Source organism: Ambystoma mexicanum, chromosome 1p (genome assembly GCF_040938575.1).
Source record: "Ambystoma mexicanum isolate Mex_15411 chromosome 1p, UKY_AmexF1_1, whole genome shotgun sequence".
Classification (NCBI taxonomy): Eukaryota; Metazoa; Chordata; class Amphibia; order Caudata; family Ambystomatidae; genus Ambystoma; species Ambystoma mexicanum.
The window spans coordinates 938,197,637-938,210,997 of NC_090921.1; the positions used below are offsets into that span (position 1 = coordinate 938,197,637).

At 44.1% G+C, this 13,361-nt stretch overlaps 1 protein-coding gene across 1 annotated transcript in view; it reads left to right on the forward strand.

The window, feature by feature from the left end:
- The window catches only part of CDH5 (cadherin 5), a 302,086-nt gene that overhangs the window by 245,240 nt on the left and 43,485 nt on the right, over window positions 1-13,361 (forward strand). The gene's annotated exons all lie outside the window — the stretch shown is intronic.

The window sequence follows — 13,361 nt, forward strand, 5'->3', positions numbered from 1 at the left end:
GTAACCCCTCTCCCTTCAACTCGGTTATCCATTGGTCGTGATATTTCTTAATCCGCTCCGCGTACCCTGGGAGATTCTTACAAATATGTGATAGGGGTGTTTCAGCCCCCATCTCTGCGCCCTCCTAGTGCTTGTGTGTCTCTGTGTGTCTGCAACTACAATGTAAATGTATTATTAATATTATTTTTCGTTTTCTACTTCACATTCAATATTGGGCTCCTTTGGGCTCTCCCCGCCTGCCTGCCCAGTACAAAACTGACGGTACACAGTTTCTACTCTATTCTCTTTGGGGGGCACATACAAGAGCAACCCATCATTTATTTTGACAATATCAACCCGGAAATCAAAAAGGTACCCACTCACTTCACTGTATCAACGTTGTCTTCAAAAAGTTTTATCCGGTCACACTTACCATGACCATTTAACTACTATACATGTATAACCGTTTTATACATTCACAACATCAAATTGTCTTCTGACACATGCGAGGTGCACACACCTCTTGGTACCACTCAATTCACCATCGAAGCTGCCCTCCCTTTCCTCCCTAGCCGGCTGTCCCTGTCCGTCTTATTTGAATATATGGATGCGCATATATATATATATATATTAGCCTGCTCTCCCCCCCCTTCTAGTAGGACTCTTTTTCTCTTACTTTCCCCCTAAGTTTGTGCTAATCTCACTTTTTATTCTCCCCCTACCCCTGAAGAAAAGAAAAAAAGAAGTAATAGCGGTCACTAATATATTCTCAGTGCCCCCTTTTGCTGAACACTTTTATCTTATATTCCACTTCCTCATATATTCCCAGTACTAGTCAATATAGCACTATGCGGCGCCGCCTTCCACCCCCTTTCGGAGCTAGGTTCCCGTCACTTTTATCTCTTAATCACCTCGTAATCCTAATGGCCATATGCAAAGAAAAAGTAAGGACATTTTAAGATGATCCTTAGTAGATCTACGTACCCCCTCTTCGTTACCTGTCCTACACTTCTTCCCCCGCTCCCTTTACAATCGCTCGCACTCAATACTCACGTGCCCGTCTTGAACCGATAGTCTCCGAAACTGGGTCCGTTCAGGCAGTGTCACCGTCAGCTCAACAGTCATCCCCGGCTCCGGCAAGCGGTACTCAAAGGGGATTTTTCAAACGGGATCCCGTACCCTTTCTCTATTGAGTGCGCACTTCTTAGTGTACCGGTCGCCGTTGGCGGGCAGCCTCCCGGAGCCGGCTCACCGTGCGTATCCCTTTTCGACTGGAGATTCTCGCGCCAAAAGGGGACGGTAATGTTGGGTCGGGGAAAAATAATAATAATAATGATCAAGCTTTCGGGGTCACCACTGAAGGCATGCGTCCCCAACCAGCACGATCCTCCCCGCAATGAGAGACAATAAAGGACTCTCCCAAATTGGGAATAAAGCCAGGACAGAGTGCGGGTGAGCTTAAATGGGAGTTTATCGATTAGAATAGGGCATGCAAAGAACTCTGCAAAACTCCGAGAGCGCTCTGTCTGACAATAGTAAAGACAGGCGTATATATTTACAAAAAACGTCATAAGAACCTACACACTATAGGGGGCACAAGTTCAATGGGATTGGGTGGCGACGACTAACTATAGGTGCTGCTGCGATGGGGTTTGCTTTGGCTGGAAGACGTCACTGGTCAGCCTCGCGGGTTGGGCTGGGCCTGGCAGGTTGGCTGGGTTCATCCGGGCGGTGTTGTTGTGCCATCGTGGCCAGTGTCAGAGATGAATGTCCTTTCCTGACTTATTTGCCCTGGGCCATGCACACCGCAGTCATTCAGTCATTGCAATATTATCTTCTTTAGTAAATCTTCCAATAGGTTATTCTACAGGTTAATGCAACACAGGAGGAATGTACCTTGTGAGGGGTCTGGAGGTAATACGTCAGGACATGGTTACCAGTGTCCTGTTGACCGGGGCTATAGGTCGAGGGGCTAAGCTTCAGGGCCTGGGACGGGCGGTGCAGGTCTTTCTGCCTTGTTAGAAGTTGTTATGGATGTTCCGTTGTGTGTTGTCAAAGTGTTGGGTGTCCTGATTGCACAGGGCCATAAGTCTAAGATGATCCGGTGGGCTGTGGGGTTTACGAGGGGGCGCCGTTAGAAGTGTGTGTTCAGGCAGAGGTTTACTGCTGTGCTGTAAATAGTGCAGGTGGCGGGCCGTGGCCTTGGGTGCTGCAGAGGGGGCTACAAATCTTTGAAGCGGCTCCAGTCTGGTTGGGGGAGGCGGAGTAGCGCAGCGCGGGCATCTGCTCTCATGTCTTGGCAGACTTCGCAGGGTGGGAGGGGGAACGGCCTTGCATGCATTTCACAAAGGTATCTCCCTCGTGTGTTGCCGATTTTAGGTAAAAACATCACAAACATTTGAACACTCTATAATACTTATTCAAATCATTTTGAAACATGCATTTAAACTTTGCTGGATGTGTTTCGATTATACCCAGTCTGAGCACCTTATTCATACACTATGTCTTAACAACTACAGTATTTAGTTATATGCATATACATTTGCAGTGAGTGAGGTAGTTTTAGGGTTGGTGGAATACATAGAAAGTAACCCGCCACTGTACGTGGCGGAGATGGCACATGAGGGGCCTAGACATACACGTGTGACGAGTGCATTCTCGCACACTCTTCACATGTGTCATGGGTATGGTTACATTCGTTTTCTTGTGTACTCTAGCAGCATCAGTTCAGTTGTGGTGCGGGACCGCGTGGCGTGGGGCTTTTAGTGGTAGTTATGAAGAATAATCCCCCGGAAATGCTTTTAACATTTGTACACCCCTGCAGGGGTGTGGGTCCTTCACGGCTGGTGTCATGTACGATAATTACACAATTTCACAGATTTCTTTAGTAAGAGTGGTTGTATGGAGAGGATACATGTGTTAAAAGTGGTTTCTTACATTCATATTTGGGTACCTGTCTGCTTTCAGCAGATGACCATTCTACAGATTTTCCCATCGCCCAGGCCTTGCTGACCGGGTCATTGTGGAAGCAGTGATACACTGCGGAAGGTGAACTGTTACAATGTTAATGTATTACGCTAGATCATGCCCGTCTTGTTCGTGGGAACATGCTTGCAGCGGATCTACCATGGTGCTGCGGAGACAGGGAGGACTGGAACTATCTGAAGGTGGGGGCCGCGCTGCAGCGCGCTGAGCTCACACCATCTTTAGCAGACAGAAAATGGTTTCTGAGGCCTAGCTAAATTTAATACGTGCGGGCAATGTCTTCAGCAGGTGAGCCATCCACCACCTGGGCCCTGGTGGTAGGAGGGAACGCCCGATGAGCCATGGCCCTCACCCGGGGTGGAGATGTAGGCAAGGGGGGGGGGTCTTTTGGACCACTCCTCCCCTACAATACATATCAACATGAGCATAGACAAATGGTCATTTAACCCAACACATGACAGTACAAATTCAAACGACAATTTTGAGTTTACAAAGACACACATATAACCACCCAAATCTCTTACTTCTTGTTCCAGGCTGGGTGAGAATAAACGGAGGTTGGCGTGACTGCCTCAGTGTTTCTAATTGCTTTTGAAGTACCCCAATTGAGGTGGCAGGGGACGTCTTGTCCTACAACATAATAGTTGATATTAGTTCTCATTATTTAAATAATTTTAGAAGGTGTAATGTATTAGACAGTGTTTCTGTTTTTGTTTTTGTGTAGTGTGTTGTGTTTTGCTCAGAATGGCTGGTTGGTATGTCTGTGTCAGTTTTGGTTGGTTTATTGCTTGGTTTGTTTAAGGATGGTAGTCTATGTAACAGTGGGTTTTAGTATGGCTGGTTGGGTTCTGAAATTTGTTTTGGTATTTCTTTTGGTATTTCTTGGCTTCATGGATGCAGTATGGTGCTGCAAGAGGCTTGTGGTCGTGGCATATCAGCTGTGGCCTACTTGGCATGGTTTACTGCTGATGTTGCAGTTGTGGAGTGCGGGGAGGTGGTGTAGGGGGGCATGTTGATGGTGGTCTTCATTGTACTGCTGGCGTTGCAGTATTGGGTCCAATTAAGTTCTGCTAGGATGCATTCAGCCTAGGTTTAGGGTAAGTATGGTTGTTAAGGTGCAATGAGGTCTGTAGAATGATTAGCTTTGTTCATGTTGCAGTGGGGTGCTGCAAGAGGCTTGTGGTAAATGTTTACTTCTAAGGTCTACATGACCTATCAGTGTGTTGAGGTTCACAGTGCAGCTATGTTCTGCTAGGAAGGGTGTAACCTATGTTTAGGATAAGTACTGGGGTTAAGGTGCAGTGGTGTGCTGCAAGGAGGTGGAGAGACAAGGTTCATAAGTCTTTTTCACCACATCGTGCTCACTGGATAGCCGTCCATGTGCTGAACGATGGTTTTAGTTTATAATTAATGTTGATTGTGCCTTCTTTGTGTATCAGTTGGTCTTTACTCATATGCCATACAGTATACTATTGTTAGGGTTCCGACTGCATGCAGGGTTGGGTTTCCCTGTGTTATTTCCTAGTGTTTCCTAGTTCTCTTGCATTGGTCTGTATGATGGCCACATGTGAGCTGTGTGAGAGAGCTTAGTTTTAGCTAATGTGTTCAAGAAGGTTGTGTTTCCTTTTAAGTGTGAAGTGAGTGTGTTTTGGATAGTGTTATGTACATTCTGTAGTGCTGTAGGTTAGTGTGTTTATGTTACTGAGCAGGAAGTGTTGTAGGTTGTTTTTAGGCTAGTGTCATGTCTGGGTGCTTTTCGTGGTGTTCCAGTTTTCCTGTGTTTGTAATGTTGCAGGTGAATGTGTTGATGATTACTGTAAGCAGAAGTGCTGTACTTGAATTGTTGGTGATGTCAGAGTAGTTTGGGTCAAAGTGGAATGTTATGTATGTCACAATGGAATGCTATGGGTGATCTGAATCAATGTTCCAGTGAGAAGTATGTAACTAGGGCTGGCTAGGGTGTGCATGGCCAGTGGTCTGTCTACCAATGTCATCCTGCTAACCTATCTGGAAGTGTGGTTATACCCTAATGTGTGTACCTCGTGTATGGAGCACACAACATTAAATCTTCTTACCTAAAAGCACAGGTCCAGTGTCTTCTGTGATCCCAGGAACCCACATCACAACAGATTGCATCCTCTAAGAGCTGGGATCCCAATTAGACCCGATTAAGTTTAGAAAGCAATTCAAAACCCATCTCTTTCACTTATATTTCGTCTCGTAAGTGATTGGCCGCTCTATAATTCACTTTTCCATGATTTAGCATTGACTTCTGCCGCTTTAAGTCTGTGGGTTCTCAGTGATTTAGGAGTATAAATAAGACCCAAAATAACCTGTGATTTGAAAATGTTTCATTTCACATATCCTGTGAAATCACTTTCACATGGTTCTATAATAATTTCCTTTATTTTCTTCATGATGCAAAGATTTTAGTTTCCAAAGGGAATCTCCATTAGGCTGTGCTGCATCATGACTTTGCTGACATATTCACCAGCATGTGAGGAGATATCTCACTGAGCGGGTATGAGGCACTCAAAGAAAAGTGTAAACTCAGACATATTAGCCCAGCCCTTCATGAATTGATTTATTTAGACAGTACATCATTTAGACCAAAGGCTAGGAGCCACGCACACATTCGAGCAGTTTTCAAAGTGTTGCATACACACTCATATACAATGGTTTCATGAACATATGTTATGTTATGTAATTTTGTGTTGTGTTATGTTACATTATGCTTTATCAGTAACTGCCTAACTGCATTGATATGGTCTCGAAGGGCTTGAGCAGTTTGGGTTGTTCTAGTGATGGAGATCTATACAATTTCGTATGTCTAACAAGACAATGCTGATTAAAAATGTAGCCTCAACATAAACTTTAGTAAGAGCGCATGTGCATAGAGAAGAAGTAGGAAGAAGGTGGAATGAAATATCTTGCTGAATATTTCTTTTGATTCAGCGCCATCCAATAGGTGATTGAGGCGATGTGTGCCTGCCAGTGAGGGCAGTTGCAGGAGTGGGTTTTATTTAATCTTCTAGCAAGATGTGAGAAGTGTTTATTACCGGACTGACAAGTCGTAGTTGTCTAGACATTTTATCATGAATAGATTATTGTCTTTCTGGAAGGGGATAATGTAGGGCAACACTCATTTAGGGAAATTTAACAACCCACCCTGACGCTAGAATCGCCTATGCTTCTTTCTATAGCATGGTTATACTTTCTTTATTTCGTTTTTAAAGCTTTATTCGACAAAAAGTCTTCAGCTCAAACATATACATCATTAAAATATACAAAATGCCTGCAGTTAAAACACAGAACAATTACAAACACAGCACAATGGATAAACTTAGCCACAAAGTGGACAACATTGAAGTCAGCAGTAGATTTACAGAATGTCATTGCATCCTCAGCACGTCGTATGTGTGCATTTTTAAACAATGGTAGCAGATACATTGCCCTCAAATCCTTGAAACCGACACAAAATAACATGAAATGAATTAGTGTTTCTTCACAATTGCCGCATACAGGACAAATTGCAGAGTTATACCCACAGTACTTCTTAGTGAATTTTGCAACCCTCGCATATTTGTCATGATCTCCAGAGAAAGGTTGTATGCCTTTGCTAGGTGTTACGGTGTCTAGATATTCGTCGAACCCGAATTCATGCTTAAGGGCCAAGTACTGCACCCCAAAATGAATAGAAAAACCAGATCCTCCAGCATTTCCTCAATCAGAGTGAGGACGCACATTCCACCTTCACCCTTAGGCATTGTGGTCGGATTGTGCCACAAACTACTCAAGTTCAAGGCTATTAGCCTTTGCTTAACATGCACGACCCAGGGAAGAGATTGTCCACCCTCAGTATCCAGTAAACATTTAAGTGCTTCCCTATACTTCACAAGTTCAGGCGTCTTCCAGAGTCTGACCCAATATAGGACAGACTTGAGGCCTACAGAATCATGTATTGGCCTCATGTGGAGTTTTGTGACCATGGTTATTGTAAACATTCACAACTGGGGAAGGGCGCTCAGCCAATCAGGTGGCTGGAAATGCAAGCAAGAACACACGGTATACAGCCAGCATTTGTAAGCCACCCGAGGCCCTTCCCCGGGTGGTGCCATCTTGATTGTGGGGAGGAAACAGGGAGCCTCTCCCTGTTACTTCCCCATGCCCCACTCTACCCCCACACTTCTGAGACATCCTGCTCCCTTCCCTCACCCACCTATCACCCTCCCCACTAACCTGCTGGTCCACAGCTTTGTGCTCCGGTGCCAGCAATCAGTACCCCCTGCAGCCGCCACCATATGAAATAGAAAAGGGACTAAGGGCCTCATTACACGGATGGCGGAGAACCATGGCGCTATTAGCGCCATGGTTCATGCCAGTAAAAGACCGGCACCGCCTTTGCGGAAAGGGGAATTACTGCCCCATTCCAAGGTTGGCGGGGCGGTAATTCCCCCTTCCACCATTGCCCTTCCCCATTCCCATTTTTGTGCCCCATAGGGCATAATGGGAATGGGGAAGGCGCTAATTGCGGTACCGCAGATTGCCGTACCGTAATTATCTCCCTGGGTCCCTTTGCGGGTTGGTTTTTAACGCCTGCAAAAAGCAGGCGTTAAATCCCCCAACCCGCAAAGCGACCTGGTAGTAAGGCGGTAAGGATTTACCGGTACCGGTATTTTACCGGTACCGGTAAATCCTTACCGCCATCCGTGTAATGAGGCCCTAAGTCCCTTTTATACTTCACATGGCTTTTATTTCTATGAGATTGGGCTTACGCAATCAGTTCAGAGTTCATCTCCCGAAGATACAATATAATAAAACTATGTGCACACCGGAAGAACCCCAGGGTGCGAATAGCAATCACCCATGCTTAGCGGGAGGGGCATTCAAGACATTATAAAAGCAGTAACCCGGGGTGCTAAAAAAAGGAAGAAAAAAATGTCATTCTATCAACGGGATGCACTAGGCGTCCCCTTCAATGAATGAAATCCTTTTCTAAGATGGCCACCATGGAAAGGATGGCAGGACACTTTGGAGACCCTCTTCCCTTTCCCTAGTGACCGTAGAAGCGCGGAAGCAGCTGTGGTGGCTGCCTGTGCTGCCCCAACAAACAGGTAAGTGGGGGTGGGAAAAGGGGAAAAAATTAAAAAGAATAAGGGAACGGAGGGTGGGAGGAAGATGGTGGCGGGGCGAGCCAACTGTCAGGGGTTTTGGCATGCAGGCTTGCACCGGCGGCTCAAGCCCGCTTTCCTAGCCACCTGATTGAATTGCACCCCCACTGCCAGGGAGATAATGCGGTTTAAGCATAGGGTAATGACTACAGTTCCTCTCCAAGTTCCTTTATCTCTATACCCGTTCAGAATCCCCACACTCCAATCATCACTATTCCATTGCTAAGGAAACTGTTCCAATTAAGAATACAACAGTACAAAGGAAGAGAGAGATTAGATGCAGCCTGCATTTAAATGAACATGTTTAGAGTGCACTTTACAACACATCTCCTTCCATCTGGACACATTGTACATGAAAACAGTTGAACTACATACCTATGTTTGAACACAGTGAAGTTAAACAGAAACTATTTACACACTTAGATGAAAAGTGATATAATACTATACAGACAAACTAAACTATGAACAGATGGTGCCTACAAACACTTAAGGCAGATTATGAATATGCTCTGCTATTGAGTTCATTCACATATGCTACTCTCTCTTTATTCCATACTTCACCCCACAAACCTTGGCAGTGTTGCCCAGTATGTTCTCTATGATTTTCACTTGAGAATACTTAGAATCAACTTTCTTTCCTCTCCTTGGCAGTACAGTCTTGACCCTTTCACCAAGTGAATATCTTTGATCCTTGTATCCATGTTTGAAAGCCTAATGCATCTTTGAAACTTCTCCATGGACCTAATGTGAACCTTAACCTAGGTGACATCAGTGGATATCATCTTTGACTTACCAAGCCAACCTGGAGTCAGTAAATTGTTCTGTTTATGCCCTCGAAGCACTTTCAATGGAGCCACACCGGTTGTACCATAATTCTGTATTGAAACACCCTCCTTATTAGTGCACTCATCTAGTCTTCATTCATTTCAAATGGCATCCAAATCTCATCCATCAAAGTGTGACTGAAGTGCTCAAAACACCCATTGCCTGATGATAGGGAGTAGTTATTTTCTGCTCAATCCCCATACGTGCACCAGCCTATCCTGAATGGAAGGACTTTGACCGCAAATCTGCATATCATCAGATCAGGTTGCAGCCAGAGTCGTCTGTGGTCATGATATTTATTGCACACATGGGGATGCAAGAGAACCATGATGGAAGTGAACACATTGTGACATTGCCTCTAAGACACTTAGAGATGTGAAAAGATTATATTCCATGATAAAACGAGAGTCTTTATCTGTAATATGGGCCATCATAAAATGTAAAGGTTATCTGTATGGGAGACCTTTCACTGTAAAGACAGATCATAAACCACGAGTCACCATCTTTAATAAAAGAGGAATAGATGGGTTTGTCCAGGAGAATTGTCAAATGGATCACGAGATGGAATGCCATAGCTGATGAGAATGCAGAGCATTTCGTAAAGTTGAGAGAAGATATCCAAGATATTTTTCAGGTGGAGATTTGTCTTAAGGAAGTTGACTAGAAAACCATGTTACGTGGATTATCACCGATAAAGTAATCGTATACTTATGCCAGTTCGTATCTCGTTTATTTCACACTGGAGAGTTCCCTCACCGTGGTCCGCTGTCCGCCTTCCTCCAGCTGAGCCTCAAGAATAGAATCTCAGCTCGAGGAACGCCCCATCGAACCACAGTTCATGAAGGTTCTATTAACCTTCACATTATAACAAACCACTTTTCAGCAGGATGTATTGTATCATAAAGTAAAGAAACATGTTGTTGACAAGTGGTGTCTAAGTGACGAAAATTAGAGTTGGATCAAAGACATACCAAATTCATAAGAGTTAAAGATGAGTTAAGTATGCAAGGTGAGTACGTGCTTACAGATGAGTGCTTATTGGTACCAGAAGGAACGAGAGAGGTGGTGGTCATGCTAGGCTATGAAGGTCACATGGGTGTATCAAGGACCAAGTCCATAATCAGAACATTCCCGGCCAGTCTGCTGTCTCCTCTCCACTGCAGTCAGGACAGCATTAGCCCTCATCGCCAGTACTATACAGTGAAAACCCACAGTAGGGTAAGTAGGGAGTTCTTTTTTGTAGTTTAAGAATAAGGTGAGGTGAGGCTTTGCCAGTTAGTGGACTCATACCTTTACCTGTTATTTCTTGTTGCCTGTGGCACACCTGAGGCAGCCCCCCTTTCAGAGTATGTTTTACCCTACCTACTATTATGCAGTTACAATCTCTACTTGTTCCCACACTTTGATTACTGTACTATGCACTTTCGTAACTAGCACCAAGATGCTTGTGGGTTTTCTGAGCTGCTATAAATGTAAAAAGAGAAAAAAAAGGTAGTGACCGTAGTTCTTCTCCAAGTCCTTCTCTCTCTCTGCCCGTTCAGAATCCTCACACTCCAATCATCACAATTCCATTGCTAAGGAAACTGTTCCAATTAAGTATACAACAGTACAAAGGAAGAGAGAGAGCAGATTCAGCCTGTATACACATGAACATGAGAAGAATGCTCTTTTCAACACAGGGCCGTTAGCGGCCCTGAGCCCTTGCCGACGCACTTGCGGGCCTGCCTAGGCTTGGGCTTGCAGGTCATTCGCGGTCCTGTAAGCCCCCCAAAGAGGGGGTTATTGCTACAATCTCCATTGTTTTTATATGTGTCTGCACTATGCAGGCCATGTCTACAATTAACATGCAGCAACATGCATAACCAGTATTGTAAACATTTCCATTTTATTGCATTTCAATAGGCCTGCAATAATTTCATTTTTACATTTACACAATAAACATATAAAAACTCCTTAAAGTTAAGAGGGAGAGGTTGTGAATCAGTGGACCTAGAGTGTTGTAAGTGTTGTTCTCAGTGAGGGTTTATGGAAGTCCCTGGAGGCGGAATTGCCTGGGTTTGTTTGTGGCAATATCGTTGATCATAAAGATATAAATTAGGAAAACATAGCACTTACATACTGGAGGAAGGAACTACAAAAATGTGCCACAATTCAGTAAGCAATCTTTGAGCACGAAAGCAAATGAAAATGAGGATAAAGACTCTGTGGATCTTATCAAAGATTGTGAAATGGAACTAATGAAGTGGTTTCTCCCTCCTCTCTCTCGTTTTCTATCGCTTTCTCTCTCTCTCTCTCTCTCTCTCTCTGTCTCTCTTGCAAGTTTGAATACCAACAAAGTTAACTCAGCCTTTACCCTGATGTCAATATTTTGCGCACCATTACATTGATTATTAATAACACCTATTAGAACACCCTAGTGGTGTTTGCAGTAACGTGATTGGTCAATCTGCGGGCTATACAGAGTGGTATAGCCCGCATATTTAATATAGGCCGGAAATATGTAATTGGAGCTAAGCTCCGATGCGGCGGCAGCATTGTAGGGCGTAATTACATTACACCTGCTAAGCAACGCCACCGCTGTCTACACTCGTGGGTGTAACTGCAATGAAACACGGCACACAGAACTGAAACAGTTAAAGTTCTGTGTGCCATGTTGCTGTAGAAGCGTGCCTGGCGTGGTAACTCCCCCTCAAGGAAGTTAACTTCCTTTCAGTTTGAAACCGCAGTTAAGTCAGGACATAACGTCGGCGCACAGACAGAAATGAATCCCCCAATTATGCCGCTACTGTAGGCCAGCATGGAAAAGATTAACTTGTCCCTCCCTCACAACAGTTGTTAAGAAAGCAACAGTTGTTAAGAAAGCTTGTTCGATAAGCTTCATGATGTGTTTGCTGCGGAAGCATGAAGGACTGGAAATGAACATGTTGGTCTTCTGTACAATGCCACTACTCAATCCATTTACAATGACAATGATAGCTAAAGGTACATAATGAATATGCTTTTTTTAAGCAATAGTGGGAAGTTCTTAATTGTAAATGGCATGTGACTAATTAGTAGGTAGTTTAGCCCAACATGTGTGTACAGATAAACATTTATATATAATTTCTCATTTGTTCTGCTTTAGTTAAACACTGAGGGTGCTCTAATAGATTTATAGACCTGCAGCTCAAGCCGTACCAGGCGTTATGCTCCCTAACTGGGTCTTGATGGCCCATAACACCCGGTACGGCCCTCGCTGCAGGTCTATAAAGCTATAATATAAGCAATTAAAAACACAATGGCATGCCCTATAAACACTATATTATCATAAGGTGATGTTGGTTACATGTACAATGGTAATGGCACTCCACAATGACTTCAAAGATCTCCACATGAACAGCGGAGGGAAGGAGGGGAACCAATACGAAAAGAGGGAACATGACAGAGATAAGGAAGGTACATGGGATGGGAAGAGGAGAATGCTTTGTGAAGTCATGAGAATTTCTTTCTAATGTATTCTACTTAATCATAGATTATGTCAAAATGTTAGAACCCCTCTACTGAGAACACACAAGGCTAAATAGCCTACTGTATGTCAAGATGCACACTTAGAAGGGTCTGTGATCAGATTGTCCCCAACTCCAATATCCTTTTGCACATCAGCCTTGTCCCACACAAAAAGATGGTCTTACACCAAAATGTTAGACAATTTACTTGGGTGCAAGAGTAACAATAACACACAAGCCACATATATCTGCATTGGTGGGTGTCATAGGTGAGGTGTGGTTGTGATGTGGTGTCTTCCTAGGTCAGGGGTCGGCAACCTGTGAATTTTGGACTATGACTCCCATGGTCCTTCACAATTGACTATGCTGGCCAGGACAGATGGAAGCTGTAGTCCAAAACATCTGGAGAGCAAAAGGTGGCAGACCCATACTCTAGACACAAAGACTAAAGGGTCAAGGTCTGGCTTACACTCGTGTTTTAATTACATATCATGGCAGACTGCTCTTTTTCAGTCGAACAGTGGAACAACATGAAGCAATAGAAATGCATAAAAAGCGGAGCGAATCAGAACTTCTCTCCTATGTCCTATGATACAGCACTAAATAGAGATAAATGGCCACCTCAGTGGAGGGGTCATCTCTTTGTGTGTGACCCAAGGTAAAAGTAGAGATCAGTGAGATGCGTGATTTCCACTGTGGAAGTTATGGGGAGGTACAATCAAGGGTGACTGAGGCAGTGCTATCACCTCTGCATTGGCGAGTCTTCATTAAACCAAACACTGTGGCAAACCCAAGTTTGGAAACCTCTTTAAAATATATCTGCATGCTGGTTTTGGGAAAAGCAATCATCAAATATGAAAAGCAAACTGTTCTAGGGGAAGACAACGTTGTTTTGTGTTCATTGTGAATTTTCCAC